The sequence below is a fragment of the Crocodylus siamensis genome, chromosome 2, assembly GCF_052110815.1.
Source record: "Crocodylus siamensis isolate JL-2025a chromosome 2, ASM5211081v1, whole genome shotgun sequence".
NCBI classification, from domain to species: Eukaryota; Metazoa; Chordata; order Crocodylia; family Crocodylidae; genus Crocodylus; species Crocodylus siamensis.
Genome location: NC_143396.1, coordinates 72584097 through 72606920, shown reverse-complemented (window position 1 = coordinate 72606920; position 22824 = coordinate 72584097).

Below are 22824 nucleotides of genomic sequence, written 5' to 3'. Positions count from 1 at the left end.
ATCCCTTAATAATAGAGCATTTATCAGCTCTGTTATTAGCATTTAGCACCCCATCAGAAAACAAAGCCTTGGTCATTAGTTGAAGCTCTTCTTAAACAGATTTTTCCCAAGGAAGAATTTCAGGGACACTACTAACTGAGCTGTTGATTAGCTCCAAAAAGCCCTAAGTGGACACTGACCTATCTGCCTTACACAGCATTACCTAGCATACCACATGCTGGCTATCATCTGTGCTGTGCAAGAGAAGAGGTAGGGATCTCTGCTTAAGCATTGAGTGGTGAGAGTTGGGGAGAGGGAGCCACAGGGAAGCCAGCAAACCCTGCTGAATCTGCAGTTCTCTGCTGGAGTGCCAGTCAGGGAGCAGAGGGGAGGGGCCAGCTCTGCTGTGGAGCAGAGATTCCCACCCAGCCCAGAGAGCATGACGGGATGCTGGGGGAGTCTGGTTTAACTTAAACCAGCAAAGAGTCTGGGACAAGCATTACATACCAGCTTGACCCAAATCAGTTAAGTCTGATACCAGATTCAAACAGCTTTTCAAACTGGTTTATGTGCACTGAACATTGTTCTGTTACAGATTTGAACTAGCTTCTGATGACTTAAACTGGTTTACGTATAATGTCTGTCCTTAGCCTAATAGGGGGAGAATGCACCCCTTCATACATTAGTTTGTTCCAATGGTTAGACACAGGCACCCCAATAGTCTCACATGAAGACCCTCAGTTCTTCTATAACACTGTTGCTATCTGTGGTGTTCAGATTATTCTTCTAGAATATTGAAAATTTCCTTTTTAAAGAGAACATACTATTAAAGGCTTTGGAGTCAGTAACAGTGTTACCATGATTTAATGGATCGAGCAAGGAATATAAAAGCTAATTCGACAGGTGTTAATGCATGAATAACTGTTGAAGCCATTTACTTCCTGGAACTCTGATAGTATCAGTATCCAAGTGATTTCAATAGTAGGATATTAACTTGTTCCACAATACAGCATACTTGACATGTTACTAGAAGAGATGGATGCATCTATATGGAACAAAAGAACCAATCTAAGTTGTTAGAAAAAACTCAAAACCAATACATTTTCAATTCACATAACCATTTTATGAACCAAAATATTAAGAAAAGGCGCTCTGTAGCCTGTATGAGAAGAAAATACTGGACATCTCACAAGATCATAGATAGACTTCATAGATTTCATATATTTCTAGAGTTGGAAGGAACCTGGTAGATCATCGGGTCTGACCCCCTGCTCCAGGCAGGAAAGAGCACTGGGGTTAGGTAACCACAGCCAGATGCCTGTCTAATCTCCTTTTGAACATCTATGGGGAAGGGGAAAGCACCACCTCCCTTGGAAGCCCATTCCATATTTTGACAACCCTTACCGTAAATAATATCTTCCTTATGTCCAATCTAAATCTGTTCTCTTTCAGTTTGTGGCCATTATATCTGGTAAACCCAAGGGGCATCCTGGTAAACAGAGTATCCCCTAGTCCCTGCTGGCCTCCCCGATGAATTTGTAGGCAGCTACAAGATCACCTCTCAGCCTTCTCTTGCAGGGGCCTAAGAGATTCAGATCCCTCAGTCTGTCTTCATAGGGTCTTACTTGCAGGCCCTCAATCATACGAGTAGCCCTCCACTGAACCCTCTCGTGGTTAGCCACATCCTTCTTGAAGTGCAGCACCCAAAACTGGTACTCTATCTGCAGCTTCACCAATGCCGCATAGAGGGGAATTATCACTTCCCTTTCAACACCTTCGTCCAAATCGCTGATGAAGATATTAAACAGTACTGGTCCAGAGACAGAGCCTTGGGAGACACCACTGCCCTCATCCCTCCAGTGAGAAACCACCCCATCCACCACCACTCTCTGGGTACATCCCATTGTACTACAAACTGAACTAATGTAGCTGATGTTAACATAGAGAGTAATAATAGTGAAATATAACCATGTTAGTCTCATCCTGTAAGCAACTTGAAAACTCCATTTTGCATCCTTCTGCTTGACATAAGTAAATGAAATCTGCATAGCCTTATGAGTGTGTAAAAGGGTGAATGGTGAAAGAATGGCATAGAAATGGGAGAAAAAGATTTAAATGCTTGTGTAAGCAACAAGGTGCCAAATGTAAAGTTACCAGTCAGTAAACTAATTAATGAATGGCTGAAGAATCCCTTTTAGGCCTAGGGCACAAAGAAGATAACGAGGAAAAGGAATGCATGCATTTTGCCACATGGGCAGCAAAAGCACTCCAAGGCTAAGATAAGCTGAAGACAAAAAAAAGAACAACCGCAAAAACAGAAGCTGGGTATGGAAAAACCTCAAAGCACTGAAACAAAGGATGACAATCCCTATAAAAGAACATTTTGAAAATGCCAAGGTGGGTGAGTCTCTTTTTCTACTGCTGTTTCATTGGAGCACAGATGCATCTGTTCACCCCACTCCAGCTGTTATCTTCAAATCAGTATCATCTACTCAATAAGCCCAGGTTGGCCACCTTGGGCTGATTTTGAGCAACTATTGCTGGTAACTGTATCTGGTGTATGTGTGGATGAAATGGTTGTTTTGTGTTTGCCCATTCCATATTTTGGCAACCCTTACCGTAAAGGGTAATGATGTGTGTAATGATGTCTATGATGGTTTGTGTGTGTTTGTATGAATGCTGTGCCCGAACCTCTATGTCTAACTCATGTAATCAACAAACACAGCACCTTGCTTTATCCTGCTTTATAAAGTCTTGCTTGTGATTTGAGCAAATGACAATTTGAGTAATACCATAAACCTATTTTTCATCCACCTTACTGTGAAAAAATCCACATCAGAGCTACTCAGTTTGCTTGTAAGAATTGTGTGCGACACTGTGTCAAAAGCCTTTTTAAAATCCAGGTAAATAGTATCTACTTCCTCCCCCGCATTTAAGCACTTTGTGACCTGGTCATAAAAAGGGACCAGGTTAGTTAGGCAGGATCTTCCTGCTATAAACCCATGCTGGTTGCCCCTTACCATTGTCTTACCCGCTGTCCCCATGCAAATGTGATCCCTTATGATTTTTTCTAAGGTCTTGCTGAGAATAGAGGTGAGTCTATATTTGTTCATGTGGTTATTCCATCTCAAATGGAAGACTTTGTATTTGTCCTTCTTGGATGTTATCTGATTAATTGTGGACCATTTTTCCAGTCTAGCCAGGTAATTCTGGATCTTAGCCTTGCCTTCTGAAGTGTCTGTAATTCTATCCAACTTGACATATCTGAAAATTTGTTAAGCATGCACTTCATGCTGAACAATGGTATATCCTGGACAGACCCATGGAGAAACCCCTTGATACCACCTCCTGACTAGACATCGAGGACATTGAGAACTATTATCTGGGCATGTCTACACACACATTTGTTTTCGGATCAGTTTACTCCTGAGTAAATTACTTGTAAGTGCTCCTGGGCAGGGGTCTACACATGTATGGAAGCAGGATCAGATTTGCTGCTAATGGCAATAAACTGCTCCTGATTCATGTGGCCCTGTAATCATCCCCTGCAGCTACCAGGGAGAGCTCTAGGCTCCCCCTGGGTGCTGGCCGATGGGCTTGCAGGAAGAATTGCCAGGACTGGCCAGGCTGGGACATTACACCCTATCCCTGGGGGCTGCCTGCTGCTGGGGCAAAGATAATATCTCCCTGTTCTGGCAGCAGGGAGCTCCTGGCCTTGGTTCCCTGATCAGGGGCAGGGAATTTGGAAAGACCTGCAGGGGAGGGTCAGGTCCCAGCCCCCTGCCCCAATGTGCTGGTGGAGCAGCCAGCAGCTAGCTTGCTGCTAACTGCCCAGGAGGCAAAGATGAGACCTGTGTCATGGTCTGTATGGAGATGCTGTAAAGTAGGTCATGCTCCGAGCTTTGTGTGACCCATTTTTCAAGGATTGTCACCACCTGTAACCCCACCCAAAATAGAGTGGTGCACACAAAGATGGTGCCATGTGCTAGAGGTAGAGGGTGCTGTGCACAATAGTGATATAAAAAGGTCTGTGTGAGCAGAACTGTGTTTGCGGGCATGTGTCTGTGAGCGTGTAACTCTTTTTGGGTGTGTTTGTGACTGCAGGGGTTTACCTGTGAGCCAAGACTGAAAGAAAGATCTAGAGGTTATAGGGTGAGAGAGTGTCTGTGAAGTGGTGTGATCGAGGATCAGGAGCATGGAGTTCCAGCCCGGTCACCATGGACTGAGGAGATGTCCTCCACCACTGGAACACTGCCAGGGATTGTGTTAGGAAGAGGTTGGCTCTCCAGTATTTTCCCACTGGGTGTGCTTGGCACAAGTGTAGCAGCTTCCCTATCTTTTTGAGTAAGTATCACCCTTCTCTCAAGGTTTAATCTTTAGTTTATTGAGACAGCTTTGGAAGGTTCTTGTTTCTTTGGGCAGCTGAGGTCTTACCTCAACACTGGTTGAATAAAGTTCACCCCCTCCCTCCTCTGGAATAAACTTGTCATTTTGTTTCCCTTGTTATTTTCCATATGTGTTTTAACTCCTGGTGTTATTGGTGTTATTGTTTATAAGTGACTTTAACAACAGTGGTATGTCTATAAGGTTTCTTTGTTAATAAACCACCTTATTCATGAAATATATCATCTGTGGTTCTATGGAGTGATTGGTTAATTAGTCAATTTATTCCTCAGTTAATTCTTCGGTCCAATCTACCGATGATTAGATACAGGAGGTTGGGTTGTAAGCCGTCTGAGGGGTGAAGTTCCACCCTTTCTTTGACTGGACAGTAAAGCTGCTGTTCCACATTCAGAAAACCTGTAACTTCTGTGTCTTACAGTACTTTCCCTAGCTCTCCCTCTTCCATGATGCCGGAGGTCTGTTTATGCACGGAATTGATGAAAGCCTCATGGTCACAGATGCTTCTGAGCTGATCTCCTCCTGAGTCTCCCTTACCTGATCCCTAAAAGGAAGAGAGACACTTCTCGTTACACCTGAGCCACCTGGCTGTCCCTGCCAGGGACATGCAGGCCACAGTCATTGCAAAACCAGGCCAGAACCTGGATGGAAGCCTCTGGTCACGAGTCATGCCTAGACAGAGCCTGCCCAGGTACAGACAGAGGAAAGGCTGGCAGGATTTTCCCAATACTTTCTTCTTCCCCTTCTCCTGCTATAGCTTGAAAAAAAAATCCTTCTTCCTCTTTCACCTGCTTTCATTCAAAAGTAGCTGGGCAACCCCACCCCCGAACTCCGAACTCAGACGTGCTGGTCCTGTGCCACTTTGCTCCTCCATTGCTTTGATCTGGCAAACCTAGGCTTTCTGCTTAGGCAAGCCCCACCTTCAGCCCTAGTCAACCACAATCACCTACAATCAGACACAATCAGCTTCCTCCTCGAAATGCGCCCGTAAAAATATCTCCCAAACTAAAGTTGCGCCAACAAATCCAAGCCAGACATGCCTTCCTGTTCTCTAGCACCTACAAGCCCTATCCCTAGGCAGCCACAGCTTCCTCTCCAAAACAGAACTCCCACTCAAATTCCATTCAGATATTGTCATTGCTACTTCTGATGCCCAGCTGCCACAAAATTTGGCTTTGATTAGGGATAACCTAATTTTGTTTGACTCATTTTATATCTCTAGTTTTAACACAGGGCTAAAAGTGACTATCACAGTCTCATTTCCAGTGCAAATGGCTGCTGTTGGAGGAATAAGGGAATTTAAATATTCAGAACTCATACTGCACATTCTGCTATAGAAGGACAACAGAAAGTGTTTAATCTTCCCATCAAACATGTACTGGCATGCCTCATCGATACATAGAATGGCTCATTGCCTTCACAACACTTTTCAAACCCAAGAACCATTGGCAGGGGAAGAACCATATCAGGAATCTGATGAACACACATATATTCTTGGTAAAATAAATTTTGAATGATTGCAGCAGCTGTTTGGGGATCTATGATGAATTAAGAGCCACTCAAAGGAGTGGCAAAATGAGTGGTGAATGCAGAAGAAGTACAGTAGAATCAGATAATATCTTTTCACTAAATATCTATTGCTCATACATCTTCTAGCAATGAGTTTCTATAAAAGTCATTCATTCATTGCTCCATATTGCGGTGTCCCTTGAAAGCAATGATAATCACTAAACTCAAATGTCATTTGCCTCTGCACATTCTAAAACCATCCATTTTTCTTCTAATTCAGTAGTCAAAGTCATACATTGGATATCTATCTTAATAGTCTAAGATTTTTCCTTGATATTGGACTACAGAATACACAGTACTGTGCTTTTCGGAAGATCCTTTCATTCAAAACTGTTTGCAATTCAGCATTGTTTGCTCTCGTAATACTGCATCTCACTTTTAGACCCCTTATTGCTCTTGAACTTTTCTTTGCAGTTTTCATTTCCCAAATGATATTTCGGCTTGTCCATCACTTATTTTCAATAAAATATTCCATCTCAACCAAAAGTAGCATAAGTCTTAGACCTGAAGGTTGTAATGAAATTGTTATCACTCTGAAACAAAAAAGCAATCTTCCTTTTTAACTTCAGTAAAAGAAATCTGTCTCAGCAATCACTGACTGGAAGCTGCTAAAACAAGTTGTAAAGGACAAGAAATGTTATTTCACAATTCATAGCACAGAAATTTTCTCATAAAAAATAATCACACTTCCTTGACACTGCTGGTGTCACAAATTATTTACCACATTTCCCCCAATGATTTGAAAGGAGATCAGTCTTTATCCCTGACAAATATATATTAAATCATTATATTCCATCAGAGATCTGCATTTTTAGTAACAAAATTGCCATTTAAAATAATTATCATATTATTTTCACTCTGTCAGGAATTTGAGCGTAGTTATGCTAATCAACTGCTATGAGACTTGCCTATAGCAAACACAATTCAAATCCATGTGAATACTCATCACAGCTAGACTCTAAAGATGCTTAAAATGCTTGGAGTTGTGTGAGAAGATATTTGCAATGAAATTAAAGATCAAAAGAGATCTGAACAGTTTAGGGTTTTTTTCAGTATTTAACCAGTCATACTAAATTTACTTATGCTGGAGTTGCAAATATGCTATCTGCTAAGAACTTGATTCACTACTAACCTTAAGGCACTTTCTTTAACAGTAGTTTTCTGTTTCAGTAGCTTTTGTCATGTGTGAATTATATCCATCTTCAAGAGTGCAGAATCTTACTAAGGAGTATGTCATAGATGGATAACGGTTCTGTTCATTTTCTAGTTACATGCTATGTCTAATGATAGTCTTTGTGGCATTTATACTTTGTTGTGCAAGTTCACATCCAATAGAACTTCTGTAGGGATAAGTTTGTTGTCTCTATCAATTTTTGATCAATTTTGAGCCCAGTGACAAATCTTGAATAGTTCTTTAATGAAGCTGTTATTATTTAAAGTATTAGAGGAAAATAATAAAATGTGGAAACAATCTTCCTTCTGTGTGAGAACCTAAGGAAAGAGAATGAAAGAAGAAGAAATCTTTGTGACGTTCTCTTTTTAAACATCTCTTTTCTCTCACCTCCAACCCCCCTCCCACCAGGCTGAATAGTTCACAAAACCCATGTGTGTTTCTTAAGTTCTGAACAGAACCTGAAGATCTAAGAGGAATAAAGGTCATCCAGGCACAGGCTGTGTAGGTCTGCAACAGCTTCAACATTTTAAAGTTTGAGTCCACTCCTTGCCAGGCTAGCCCAGTGAAGCCATTCCAAAAAACTAAATCATTTTTTGGTCCTAGAAAAAGAATACAAGTTAATTTTGAAAACAGGCGAGAAGAAAGAAGTAGTTAGCTGTGTTAATGTGAAGTCAGGCAAAAGGGAAGGTAGAAGTGCATCTTATAGACAAACTGAAGCAGAGATGCATAAAGTTCTGTGAAGCCTAGCTCACTTTATAAGATGCATCAGATGAAGTGAGCTGTGGCTCATAAAAGCATGTGCAGCTCTGATTCAGTCAGTCTATAAGGCACACCTCTATCTTACCTTCTTGAAAGCAGCTCTATATTGAGGGTTTATCCTATTCTCTGAATACAAGTGTCTCCTTTTTTATTCAAATAAAAATTTGACACTTTACAAACAGGAACCATCACAGGAAGATTAGGTGTATTAACCATGACTAAACAGAAATTAAAAATTTAAAATAAATTCTTCTGTTACTTCTAACATGTCATAACAATATAATGTAAGAGTTGAACAATTGTGCACCACTGCATTGTGACATATGAACATAGTTTATGAGGAATTCCTATCTAATTGGTACTTCTACACAGGGTGAATATTGAACAATACTATTACTATTAATATTAACTGTTCTTTAAAAAAAGGAACTTTTAGGACCTTTCAAAATCTCTCTATAAGATCATGATTTAAATGTCAATGTTATGGTTAAATGTTTAAAATCACCTTCTCCGTACCCCCCAATCTAAACTCCTCTGTGCTGACCATGTCAGTCCTTTTCTTTCTCAGTTTGGAGTTGTCTCTGACTGAGAATTTGCATCATAAAAGTGAGCGGTGAATGGACGTGGGACTGAAAAGTTTGGCTGAGGAGTCAGCGACAGCTATTTTTAAGCTTTAACAGTTCCTAGTGTAAATATGCATTTAGGAGATTATTAACATTTATATATTTTACCCCAAAGGCTTCTGTAAGGGCAACTGCTAATCTGCTGAAATATGCCAGAGGAATAGTAAACGTGCATGTGTGAACATACATAAATACTGGAAGAATAGGAACATAAAAAAACCTAAGCATAATATCATTTTAATGCCATTTTATGCCAACATGCCATAACTAAAGGGGAAGGAAAATGATATGTAGATTTAAAAATAAGGAGACCACCATTTTACTAATCACTATCAGCTAGCAGAATGGGTGAGTAGTCCTTTTTATGGTAAAATAGAAAGAAAATATAGTCATAGTGTGGGCAATATTTTGACAGTTGAGTGTCAAATTGATACCAAAATAAAGGCTAGTGTCTATAGTTTACACTGAAGTAAAGAACACTAAAAAAAGCAAGACTTCTTTAGCCTTTTAAATATATTTTTAAATGGTTAAATTTAAGTGTGTGTTTGAAAATATGGTGCTCAGGTAGAAAAGTACAGGAAAACAAAATTCTAGATGAATGACTAAAGATACCTCAATATGATGGCTTCAAGTTGGGTTGTACAAAAAAAATTTTTTTTGTGATTTGCTGATTTCCAATTGTTTCCATTGGATTAAAAAAAGATTTATTTTTCATTTTCCTTCTGGAAATTAAAGGAGAAAAAATATACCTATTCGGGCCAAACATTTTTTACCTGAAATTATACTTCTTTTTTCTTTTTGTGAAAGCTTCCCTAAAAATATAAACGTAAATGAGTTGGTTAGCATAACATCATTTTGAAGTAAAAAGGCAAAATGTTTCTATTAAAAACTGTAATAACTAAACTTTAAAAAAAAATTTGAATTCATCCCATGATTAGTTTTGCCTCATAGGTTTTTCTGCAAGGGCAACTGCTAAGCTGTTGAAGTATGCCAGAAGAATGGGAAACTGCATGTGTGAACATGTTCAAAGCCGTTAGAAAGTATAAATCACAGAATGTATCACTTTTAGTTTTGGCTGACCTGAATCTGCATTTTTTTCAGGGAAAAAAAAAGCACCTGAACATTTTTGTTCAGCTGTGCTGCATACATGGCCTTCTGAAGCCTTCAATCAATTTTCAATCCCCTGATTTCAATCAGAGTTTTGACTATAGGGCCAGGTACAGACATTACACTTAAAGTGGTCTAAGTGATCCCCTGGGCAGGGGAAGTATCCAGACAGGGGACTCACAATAGCTCCTTCAATGTCTCTGTATGACTGCCCAGGCAAGTGCCAGGAGGGTCTGAGATGATTCTTATTTTGCTTCATTTTTATCATCAAAAGTTGCAACTTCATACAATGGCTCTATGTCTCCCCTAACTGCAGAAATATCACCTGTGTGAGGGAGGAAAGTGTATGGTGGAACTGATGGCAGTCCAAGGCTGGAGGGCTGCACAGCTGCATAATGGATGTCCATATAAGTTGTTGAAAAAGCAAGGAGGAGATGCTGCAGGCCTTAGTGCTGAACAGTGCTGAAGCCTTCTAGTTCCTTGTGTACACAACTGACTCCTGGTGCCAGGAGCTGTGGGACTGGCATGAGGAAAGACTCAATATGTGGAACTTGCCAAGGCTAAGGGATACCTATGCCTGGGCTGCTGGGTCAAACAGAGGTGGCCATCCTCTGTTTGAAGGAGGCAACCGAGGTTACTGTGGAGCTCACAGACCACCAACAGCCCTGGAGAGGGAATTTATGGAGAGCTCCTGAACCACTTTTTGCCCACACCCCTGACTGGCATCAGTAGTGCCTTCTTCAGAGAACCTGTAACCCTTCTGGGTGCCAGTGGCAGGACAGTCTATTGCCCAGTCCTCCATGGCGTGCTGTGCCCTGATACAGGGACTCTTGGATACCAGTGCAGGGGAGAATGCCTTGACTAGGAGCTAACAGTGTGGGAATGGGCCTGGGGCAGGAAGAGTGGTGCAAGGGAGCCAGTGACACATGGTCCAAGGAAGCAGAAAGTTTACAGGTGTGGCCTACTCTGGTAGGCAGTGGTGGATGAGGGGACTAGGACTGGGCTGCCTGGAGCCCAATGTCAAGGCTGTCAGTGACACCAACCCTCTTATCGAGCTGACCTGCTTTCCCCCAGCTCTAGGACACACTTCCCAAGAAGTTCCAGGACAGCCCCAAAGGGGCACAAGAGAGCTCAGAACGGGGGGAGGATAGCACAGCCCGTCCACCTACCCCCCCATATAATTGGGGAAGCCCATGTGGTAGAAGCCAATGACCACATTCTGCACACTGACAAGATGGGGGAAGTGGCTAACCAGGACATTCTGGATGACCAGACACCTCCTAGGCAGCCTCTCTGTCTGTGGTCTTGCCCACACCAAACTGTTTGGCAACATAGTGGTAACTGCTGGGGTTGGCCAACTTTATGATGGTGATGGCCTTCCACTTCTCCAGAGTGAGGGATGGCTGCATGCTGACATCCTGGCATGCAATATGGGTTCTATATGGGTGATGATGTCCACAAAGGTGGCCCAGTGCATGCAGAAGGTCTGGACCCATTGTTTGTTGTCCCACATGCCCAAGATGATTCACTCCCACCAGCTGCTGCTGGTGGGGCAGATCTAGAACCAGTGCTCAATGGTCTGGAGGTGGTACCAGAGCACCCGAGTATCCATGTGAGCCTCATCTTTGTCAGCCAACTGAAAGTTGGTGGCCCAGTCTAGGTCACTTGGCCAGTGTAGGGTGTAGTAAGCAACCCCACACAGGACATCTGGGTGCTGGCTTTGGGGGCATGAAAGCATGTGCCATGGCGACCAGCTACCATATCATGTTTACGTGGGCATATGTGATATCCTGCAACCTCAGGCTAGAATCATATATACAAGCAGGACATACCACAGACCCTAGGTCTCCTTGCTTGGGTGCAGGTGGCAGAATGCCATGGCAGGGTGTGGGCAGGCTGGACACTGAGGCTCATGCAAGTCACGATAGAGGGCATTCACTCTGGGGCTCTCCTCAAAGCCTAGGGCTGGGTGCAGGGGAGGGTCCACAGTGACACATCAGGGGGTTGTGTGCATTCTTTCCCATGCCCAGCAGCCAGCCAGGGTTGGCCTGGGCAGTCTGGGAAACCATGGGGTCTGGGAGGAATGAAGGAGTGCCCCCAATCTGCTAGACTTGGCCAGTACGGGCAGCGTACATGCCCCTACTCCCCACCAAAGGGCAAACGTGTATTCTGTTAACTACCCATTTAACTTAGGCTGTTTACAGAGAACCACATAACTTAAAATCACTTCTTCCTCAGCTTTTTGAATGTCTATACCTAGCCTATGAGAACAATTATTAAAAATGCAGTAAAATGAAGCCACACAGTTGTCAGAAAGTTATTTTATTCTATAATTATTATTTCTTTGTTAAAAAGTAATTCACATCTTAAATAGAACTACAAGGAACATAATGACTATAATCTCTGCAAAATTAGAATTATTTTATTTCACTATCGTTTGGATTTTTTTCTTTGGTTAAATTTGCGTTGTAAAGAGAAGTTGAGGGTGGTGAGGAAGTTGGGGATAGGTAGAGGGAGTGTAACGGAGAATAATGCTCTTGTTACTTTAAAGGAAAAACTTGCAACAGACAGATGCCACACAGCAGAATAAAGGTCAGATGCAAAGGAGTAGGCAGCCAGGGAGCACCTAGACAGAGAGCTGCACATTAAGGAGAAGGGGAGCACCTGCAGCCAGCCCAGTGAATATTGCTTAGAGTGAGCTGGTTGCAAAAAGGCAAGCAATTAGGTGCCAAAGGCTTGGAGTGCCTAGTGCAGGGGCTGCTTTGTTTCCGTAAGACAATAGGGGAGCCATGCAACAAGGATACAGTAATTCTAAACTCCCTAGCACTTCACTGCTCTGAAGCACTGTAATTCTAGTGCTTTGGACCAGACTCAATTAATTAATTGAGTCTGCTTGAGCATGGTAATTAGCACCCTCCAGCATCACATGTATCAGTGTCCCTGCATTGAAAAAAATGGTGGCAGGGTGCTTTAAACTAGAGCTTGTTCAATGAACTTTAGTTCAAAGCACTCTGCCACCATGTTTCAGTGCAGGCACATGTGCTTTTTATTAGTGCAGGTCTATAAATGCTCTAGATAGCAGGTACTGATGAGCAATCCCTGCAGGTGGTGGAGCAGAGTTACCTGATCTGTAAGGGCAGGTCTTAAGGAGTATAAAAGCCCAAAGTTTGAACTAGGGGTCAGTCCAGCCCTGCAGGTAGCTAGAGAAGGTGCTGTACCCTGAAAGGACACAAGAGTGACTGGCTGGGGGTTAATTGCCTTAAGGACTCAAGTTACCTGGGGAAGGAGCTCTTCACTCAAGGACCCACAGCTGAGAGACTTACTGAGAGCTGTCTGCCATGAAGATGAAGAAAGGGACTGAAGGTTTACAGGGATAGGTTCATTATACAGCCAGTAGGCTTATAGTTTTAGTGGTAGCCAGTGTTCTTACATTTTAATTATTGTTATAACTAGGGGACTTGGTTTGGGATTGATAGGGGAGATCCCAGTGGTGCCAGAGTGGCACATGACTGTTTTGGGGAGCTTCACCAGGGTGCTGGGACCCAAGAGACAGAATAGGTTCCTGCCAGGGAAAGTAAGACTAGAAGAGTGAGAGAGAAAACTGGAGTGCAGTGCCCCAAAACTGAAGCCTGGGTGGGGTGAGAACCAGGACCAGGGGCCTGTAACCCAGAGGGGTAGAACCACAGCCTGAGACAGGCAAGAACCAGGGCCAGGGAGTCCACAGCTCAAAGGGCAAGAACTAGGGCCAAGAATTAGTGATTGATGGGAAGTTGGGTGACAGCGACCACGAGCTGATCACCTTCACCATCCGCCGTAAAGCTGGCAAGTCAGTCAGCAACACAGAACTCCTTGACTTCAGAAAAGCCAACTTTGACAAGCTCAAGAGGCTAGTCGGTCAGGCCCTCAGGGACCATGACCCCAGGGAGATGGGAGTTCAAGAAGAGTGGTTGCTTCTCAAGGAAGCGATCCTCAGTGCACAAGCTAAATCTATTCCAACACGGAGGAAAGGCAGCAAGAAGGCACAGCAGCCCCCCTGGCTCTCCAGAGACCTAGCGGACCTACTGTGGCTAAAAAGGAAAGCCTACAAAGGATGGAGGACAGGATTCACCTCCAAGGAGGATTACTCTGCACTGGTCCGGTCCTGCAGGGAGCAAACCAGGAAAGCCAAGGCTGCAACTGAACTCCAACTAGCTTCAGGCATCAAGGACAACAAAAAGTCCTTTTTCAGATATGTGGGGAGCCGGAGGAAAAGCAAGGGCAATGTTGGATCCCTGCTAAACCAGATGGGGCAACTGACAACTGACGCCCAGGAAAAAGCCAACCTATTAAATAGGTACTTTGGGTCAGTCTTTCATCAGTCACACGGGATGCCCATGCCTGCTATGGGACAGGGAAATCTGGGTGAGGGGAATCCCCTACCCTCCTTCTATGCTGACCTAGTGAAGGAACACCTTGAGAAGCTGGATACCTTCAAGTCAGCTGGCCCTGACAATCTGCACCCCAGGGTACTCAAGGAGCTGGCGAGCGTCATAGCCCAGCCCCTGGCACGGATCTTTGAAAACTCCTGGCGCTCTGGTGTAGTGCCCGAAGACTGGAAGAAGGCCAATGTGGTGCCGATCTTCAAGAAAGGGAGGACAGTGGATCCGGCTAACTACAGGCCCATTAGCCTGACTTCAATCCTGGGGAAGATCTTAGAAAAGTTTATTAAGGAGGCCATCCTTGAGGGACTGGCCCAGGCTAACATTCTAAGGGACAGCCAGCATGGGTTTGTTGCGGGTAGGTCTTTTTGACCAATCTCATTTCCTTCTATGACCAGGTGACCTATCACCTGGACAAGGGAGAAGAATTTGATGTCATATATGTTGACTTCAAAAAAGCTTTTGATCTGGTATCCCATGATCACCTCTTGGCCAAACTGCCCAGTTGTGGCCTTGGCTCCACCACGATCCGCTGGCTGGGAAATTGGCTTCGTGGTCAGACCCAGAGGGTTGTGATTGATGGCAGTCACTCATCATGGTGCCCTGTAACCAGTGGGGTCCCTCAAGGCTCTGTCCTGGGACCCATCCTGTTCAACATCTTCATTAATGATGTGGACATTGGAGTTAGGAGTGGACTGGCCAAGTTCGCCGATGACACCAAACTTTGGGGCAAAGCATCCACACCAGAAGATAGGCGGGTGATCCAGGCTGACCTGGACAAGCTCAGCAAATGGGCAGATGAGAACCTCATGCTGTTTAACACCGAAAAATGCAAGGTTCTCCACCTTGGGAGGGAAAACCTGCAGCACCCTTATAGGCTCGGCAGTGCTACGTTGGTTAGCACTAGAGAAGAAAAAGACTTGGGGGTCATCATTGACCACAAGATGAACATGAGCCTGCAATGCGATGCTGCGGCTAGCAAAGCGACCAAAATGCTGGCGTGCATCCATAGATGCTTCTCGAGCAAATCCTGGGACGTCATTCTCCCCTTGTACTCGGCCTTGGTGAGGCCGCAGCTGGAGTACTGCGTCCAGTTTTGGGCTCCACAATTCAAAAAGGATGTGGAGAAGCTTGAGAGAGTCCAGAGGAGAGCCACGCGCATGATCAGAGGTCAGGAAAACAGATCTTACGATGACAGGCTGAGAGCCATGGGACTCTTTAGCCTGGAAAAGCGCAGGCTCAGGGGTGATCTGATGGCCACCTATAAGTTTATCAGGGGGAACGTCTGTTCACCAGAGTGCCCCAAGGGATGATGAGGTCGAACGGTCACAAACTCCTGCAAGACCGTTTCAGGCTGGACATAAGGAAGAATTTCTTTACTGTCTGAGCCCCCAAGGTCTGGAACAGTCTGCCAGTGGAGGTGGTTCAAGCACCTACATTGAATACCTTCAAGAGTAAATTGGATGCTTATCTTGCTGGGATCCTATGACCCCAGCTGACTTCCTGCCCTTTGGGCAGGGGGCTGGACTCGATGATCTCCCGAGGTCCCTTCCAGCCCTAATGTCTATGAAATCTATGAATCTGTCGCCTAGAGGAGTGGAACCACAGCTTGAGAGAGGTGAAAACAAGGGGGCAGATAAAGGGCGAGGGAGTCCAAGGGGGGGTGGAAGTGGACAAAGAAATAACAACGTGATCCCCAAGAGGGGCAGAAACTGCCAAAAGGCAAGTGAGTGATTGGTAACACCTGTGAGGCATAGATCAAGCTGCAGGGAAGATGGGATGCTGTGGATAGCTCATAGGCAGCTGGTGTCCTATGAGGCAAGTACGGGCCAGGAGGGACCTTCTAATGTAAGGATAGATTGAGATCTGAAAGGGATCCAATGGCCAGAAAATAGGCCAAGGCTCATTCTAAGACCCTTGGACAGGCTCCCTTTCCAAATTTTATTAATGAATACCAGGGTGTGGCAGGTAAGAGCAAAGGGATGGTAGCTTAATGACAGAGGTAGGCAAGAGTTGTTTGGCCACCAGCGGTATCACAGCTATTTCTGGGACCCAGTCCTGTTACAGGGAGTAAAGTATTGCTGGATAGACATCTTTCATAAAAGAAGTATTCTCACACATTGAAATATTTTAACTTCCCTTGTACACATTGGAAAGAAAATGCAGCAAAAACATAAAATATCCATCTAATTTTTTACTTCTGTAGAGGACAACTCTGTTTCAGAAAGTTGAGAAAACAAACAAGGGGTCAAATATCTTGGATCAGCTTCTGACTCAGGGATGAACTGGTTACAAACCAGTTTCATAGTTATTATGGCTAGAAATTTGAGAAGTAATCATGATATGCTTTCCTGACCATAGAATCATGAATTCTATCATAAGGGCAGAAAAACAAGGACACTGGACTGCAAAAAGGCAGATTTTTAGAGAAACAGTAGTACACAAGGTCCCAGAAGACATCAGAGACAGAGATGGCTATGTAAGAGCCTTCTTCACTCTCTGAAATTCAAAGAGACTACAGGCAATAAAAGGAAAGGTCTGTAACTAAGGAAGTATATGAAAGAATACTATAAACATGTAGGACCAAATTAGAAAAGCAAAAGAGAAGAAAGAGTTGCAATTGGCAAAAAATATAAAAGACAAGAAGAGGTTCTATACATGTCCTGGGGAAAAAAAAGGGGGAGAGGGTGGGGGAAGTGGTCTGCTGGTTGGGGGAGGTGGGGCAAGTGATCTGCTGGCGGGGGGAGAAGGTGAGATTTTAACTGAAGACCCAAAGGAGGCAGAACTGCTCAATAATTATTTGCTTCTATCTTCATTAGAGGAAGAAGGGGGGGGGTGGGGATTAATGAGTGTTCACATTCATTTATGCAAAGTGGAAGGCTGATGAAGGAACTAGGTGAAGACATTCCAAGCCACAAGATACCTAAACATTGGCTGACAGGTAAGGTTTCGGCGGATTGGGGAAGGACTAACACCTTTCAAAAAAAAAAAGTAAGAAATGAAGTGGAGTCACTCTTACTTCAATGTCTGGAAAGTTTCTGGAGCAATCAATAAGCAGTTAGTAAATAACTGGAGGATGGCAAATGATTACTAGGAACTAACATGGATTTGTTAAAAACAAATTATGTCATGTTATCTTACCTTCCTTTTTTTGATATGGAAACTAGTTTGCTAGATAATGGGAATGTGTTGAGCATAATATAACTGGATTTTAGGCAAGGTTTTGGATATGGTCCCATGGGACATTCCTAGAAGAAACCTGGAGAAATGTGGGCTGGGCAGAATTGCCCTTTGAGGGGTACGTAACTGACTGACTACAACTCAAGCAAAATAACTAATGAATTGATGTCAGGCTGGCAGGAGGCATCACCTGGGGTTCCATAAAAACTATGTCCAGTGCTGTTTAACATTATAATGAAGACTTTGATGCAGGAATAAAAATATATAAAGATCGAATTTGCAGATGACAAAACTGTAAGATGTTGCAGCCTTTTTGAGGGAAAAGACTAAAATTCAAAAGGATCTGAATAAACTGGAAAGCCAGGTTATAGACCACAAAATGAAATTTGGCAGACACATATATAAGGTGCTAGGCATATTGCAAAGAAGTATACATGCACAAAAAGAAAATGAGGGATTACCAGCTTCACAATAGGATCCTAAGGTTTATGATAGATCACAAACTCAGCAGGAGGCAGTAGTAGGATGCTGTCACAAAGAAAAAGAAAAGACAGCTTTATTTTGCCTTAACAAAAGCATTTTGCACAAGACACTGGACATAAAGTTACCGTTCTAGGGGTTGATGGTTAGGCATTAGCTGGACTAGTGTGTGCAGTTTTGGGCACTGGATTTATATGAAGAATGGAGAGAAACTGAAGAAGTTTCACAGGGAAGTGGTGAAGATGAGAAAGGGGCTGGAAAGCAGAAGGTTATAAGTTGTGGAACCCCCTTTATTGGAGGCTTTGAGAGACAGGTTGTGTCTGTTTGGCATACCTAAAGAAAGCTGATTTCTGTACTAGTGCAGGGAATGCTGTACTAGTGCAGGGAATTAGATGACCCGCTAGGTACCTTCCAACTCTTTGGCCACAGCCACATAAGCACTGACATTCTCTCCACCCCCGTAGGGACAAGAAGCAGCGGCACATCTTGTGCTGCTGCTTCTTGTCCCTAGAGAATTCCCATGCCATGCACCCTCTGGTGTGCAGTAAGTAGGTTACCTTGGGTGGGGTAGGGGAGGCTGGGGCCAGCAGCTGTCTGGGGTCTTGGAGGGCCTTGGGCAGCTGCAGCTGTAGCACTCCTGCAGCTGGGAGCCTGGCTGGCAACTGGACTGTGGCTCTAGCAGGCTAGGCTCCAGTTTTTGTCAGCATGTGCTGCTGTCACATGCACTGCCCTACTTTTCTAAGGCACAGGTTTGAGTTTTTTGTTTGTTTTTTGTTTTTAATCCCAGAATCTCCTGAAGTCAACCCCCCCCCCACCTCCTGTTCTGCAAGGTAGCAGCACAGAGAATGCCTGCATGTGCAGTGTGTGGCACTACAGACAGGTCTGCAGCACCATATACCACATGTCTGCACTCATCTGAACATGGCCCGAGTCTATGAACTGAAATTATTCCTACACCAATAAAGTCAGATTCACAGAAATGGAAAGATGTCTATGGAAAGAGACAGCAGCAATCTATTCTGTATCCTGAGGAATACAAATACAAAACTTTAAAAAAATTGCAAATATTTTCTATTTAAATGGGGTCTTAAAATAAAAAAGAAACTCATTTGATCATATTTAAAATGTAGTCGTGCACAAATACTCCTTTTATCTTTGTCAAATTCTTTCAATAGCCGTAAATGGAATCTCTGTCTCTTTGCTCTGCAAAAAATGAATAGCTCAACATTTAATGCCAAAGTCGTGTGTACATTCAGAGTTGTGAAATAAAAGGGTTAGAAGTACAAGCTGGCATTTTTTTGTGCTAATCTGCTGGAAAGTGGAACCCAATTAAAATGAAAACATGGAGACATGAAAAAATTCTAAATTGGAAATGCCAAAATTATAATATGAATAAAAATTCCTGTTGACATACTCTAAGGGAAGACAGTCTTCATTACCTAAAAGAAATCTACAGCAGGTTGAAATTAGAAATGAATCATGAACTGCTTCTTCTCAGACTCTGTAACATTTCTGATGAACATTTATTTAAAAATGCACCTATACAAATACAATTTGCATACATAAATCAATTGCAAAAAACCCATGAGGAGACAGAATTCAGTTCTACTGAAATAATTTATCTTTTTAAGTGATGAAGAATGACTTTTCCTTATGGTGATGGGAATGATGAAGGCGATTTTTATTTTATTTATATTATCATAACAAAAAAAAGATGCCCAGTTACGGACCCCTTTACCTGGTCCTGACAAGGAAGTACAGGGTTGTGGGTGAATGAAACTTTTCCTTTGGCTGTTTCTGTGTGCCTAGCTGTTCCTGGGGCTGTCCAAGGACTCAATTGTCACTAAGAGGAGGAAATCACTTGGCCAAAAATGTGGAAGCAGCAGCAGAGAACTGTCCCCTGAGTCCCCAGCTCCAGGCATACAAAAGCAGGGAGCTATTTACCCCTAAATCAGCCTAGAATGCACTGAACCCTGTTTGGTTTCCAGTGGTCTGGGGGCAAGTGCTCTTTAAGGCTCAGTACAGGCAGTCGGAAATCCTGAGGCAGAATCTATTCAATCTTTGCAGGTTAGTCTAATTGCATAGATTGAACTGAACAGCAAGTGAATGGGCATTCACTTTTGATTCTGGAAATGCATCCATATGTCTACAGTGGCTCAGGCCAGGAGCAAGGTGGGGAGGGGGCATTAGAGCATGCCTCCCTGCTTAGCTTCGGCTAAAGCTATTCAGCCCACCCTGCAAGGAGTGGTTTGCAGGAGAGGTGCAGAGCATCCTGGGATGCAAGGGGACTGTGAGTTAATTTGAAACTGGAGGGGATATGGGACAGAAGTTCATTAAACCAATTTAACCTAAATCATTGAAGTCTGATACTATATACATCCAGGTTTATCTTAAACCAGTTTTGACCATTTCAAAAGCAATTTATGTGTACTGAATTTCTGTTGTGTTACAGATTTGAATCAGTTTCCAATCACTTATACTGGTTTATGTATCTGTAACCGCACCAGGTGCTAGGGGTGGCTGTGATCTCCCCTAGTGCCCCCTACCGTGCCAATGTAGTACTAAAGCACCCTCACATCTCACCCGCCATGTCTTTGATGTTAACAATGTATAAGGGAGGCTGCCTTTTGTCCTCTATAACAGGGTGCTCTGATGCATCTCGGTCTCGGTTCTATTTTGGGTGACTCGGTGCACTCCAGCCTTATGGGCTATGTGTGGCTCCAACCACCCCTCTACCATGCCCCAAGGCTCGCAGATGTACCGGATGTTGTTTGGCCGGGTGTTGCTTTTTTTTTTCCCCCTCTCCGCACCCCATGGGTACTCTCTGTCTTGTCTTGCAGCCTGCGCCCTCACTGGCACTCTCTGGCTTGTCCCCCTTTTGGGGCTTCTCACAACTGCCCACTTTGGGGCTTCTTGCCTTAGGGCTCAGGCAGCTTTGGCCTTACCTGGCCCCCTCCCAATCCTCTGCCCCCCTTTTCAGGGCTGGGGTCAGTGCAGCCCTGAACCTCTCTGGCACCGGGGTCCCCATGCTGCCATGGAGCCCCTGTGAGGCCTCCTCCAACCCGTAATAGCCTCACCCAGTTCTCCAGTGTAACAACAACAAAAAAAACCAATCATGCAAGCCCCTGGGCTATAACACAAAGCTAAACCTCCTGAATAAACTTTCTTCAAACCACATCACATCTTTCACCCGTGTAACTAGCGGCTAGTACATTCAGGCCTTATTCTCTTTCCCACATCCAGGGCCGATCTCTTTCCCATAGTCAGGCAGTACTCCTCCTTCCTGGCTGCCAGTAGAGGGTGGGGAGGGGGAGAGAGAGTACTCACATCTTCCAGTCTGTCTTATAGTAGTCAGCCGTGCCCCTTCTGGTCAGCTAACTCACCAGGTGTGGGCCCTTAGCTTCTCCTGGTTGCCCCTAGCAACCAACACCTGAGCCCATACTGCTGCTTTTCAGGTAGCAGGCACCTTAGTGCCCTGCTATAGTATCATTTCTATCCCTAGCCTAAAAGCTGCAAAAGCTCTGGCAGCTTCAGAACATCCAGCTCCCAAGGACCCAGAACCAGGAGTCTAGGCAGCCTCTTTACCATCCCCTCCGCACTCCCTACTACAGATCCACCAAGGCACTCTCATGCAGGTGGGACACACCTAGATACTACCATATAGATTCCAGTGAATTTCAGAAATGGGTCTTTATTGAGTTCAGTGCTAGTGAGAAGATGGGGGAGTAGAAAATGGCAATTGGGCTGGGTACTCATTACTACCCCTGGTGGTGGTTTGACCACACTGAAATGACTAAAAAGTGAGAGCTCTACATGGAACTCTTGGCAGCACATGTGAGGGCACCTCTGACCCAGGACAACTGTAAATTGGTTCCCAATAAGTGACATTTCTTCAAATATTTCAAGTGTTATGTCTGCAACCTAAGAGTATAGGGGCTTCTGGTGCTCCCCTCTGGGCTGTAAAGTTCAGCACCTGACATAATTCATGCCTGTGCATACAATCTAGCCTTTTATGGTCTGCTAAAATAATCAAGTAGGAGCTGTCCAGGTTGTCTTTTGACTGATCTGGAATTGAATATAAGTGAGAAAGTAGAAGGTAACATTTGAAATTATGATCCTTATTGTGTATGTGTTAAAGCTATTATCATCTATATGCACGTGTTGTCAGCATATTGAGCATTACTTCCAGCAGCTGTAGCACATTTGGGGTTGTAATGCACCTTAAATAACTTTGGTGTGCAGCAAATTACAACACCTCCAAGGAGTTTTAATTTGCTGCCCGACAGATGTGGAATGAAGCACTGGGCTCTGTGCAGGCAGCCCCCCGTGCAAGCAGCCTAGCAGCAGTTCGGGAAGGCAGGCTCCCCTGAAGAAGGGTAGCGGGGAAAGCAGCAAGCCTGGTTTCCCTCTTCCTCCCCCCCCCACCACTGGGAGCCTGCATTTGCTGTGTGGGGACCCAATCCTTCCCTCTGTGGTTGTGGTGCCCCCTGGGACTGTCCAAGCCAGGTGCCTGCTGGTGCGGGTGGATGCCACATGGCGGGGCCCACCTCTGCTGATAAGGGAAGCACCAGCTCCTCCCCACCTCACCTTCCATAGTTCAGGGACCACTCTGCCCATTGGCAGCTCCCCACCCCTCCCTGCTGCTGGAGAGGCAGGTAAGACATGGGTTTATACAACACGGGGTTTACATTGCCCTAAACTGAAGTGGTGTCTTTAAAAACTCATCGCTTCAATTTAGGGCCCCTGTTTCACCTACACATGCCCATAAGCTCCACATGGAGAAAGTTCCAATCAAATCAATATCTCTTTGGTTTATTAAGCAGCAACTTGGCTAGAAAAAAGTGTATAAAATGTAAAACAAAACTCTTAGAATGGAAAAAGAATGAAATTTAGAACACAAATCTTCCACCTGTTTTTGGTCAACAGGTTAAAGGACTTGTTCCAGTTTTCAGTTGTCTGTGGTTAACAATGCAAATTAGATTTGGAAACAAATTCTGAGTAAGCAAGAGATTTGTTGATGGAATTTTGCAAAAAGAAAGTCTAGGGTTACACTTAATTGGATAAGATCCGAGTGACATGATTTTTTAAATAACTTGATTATAATGGAGATAAATTATTTAACACGGTACAAACT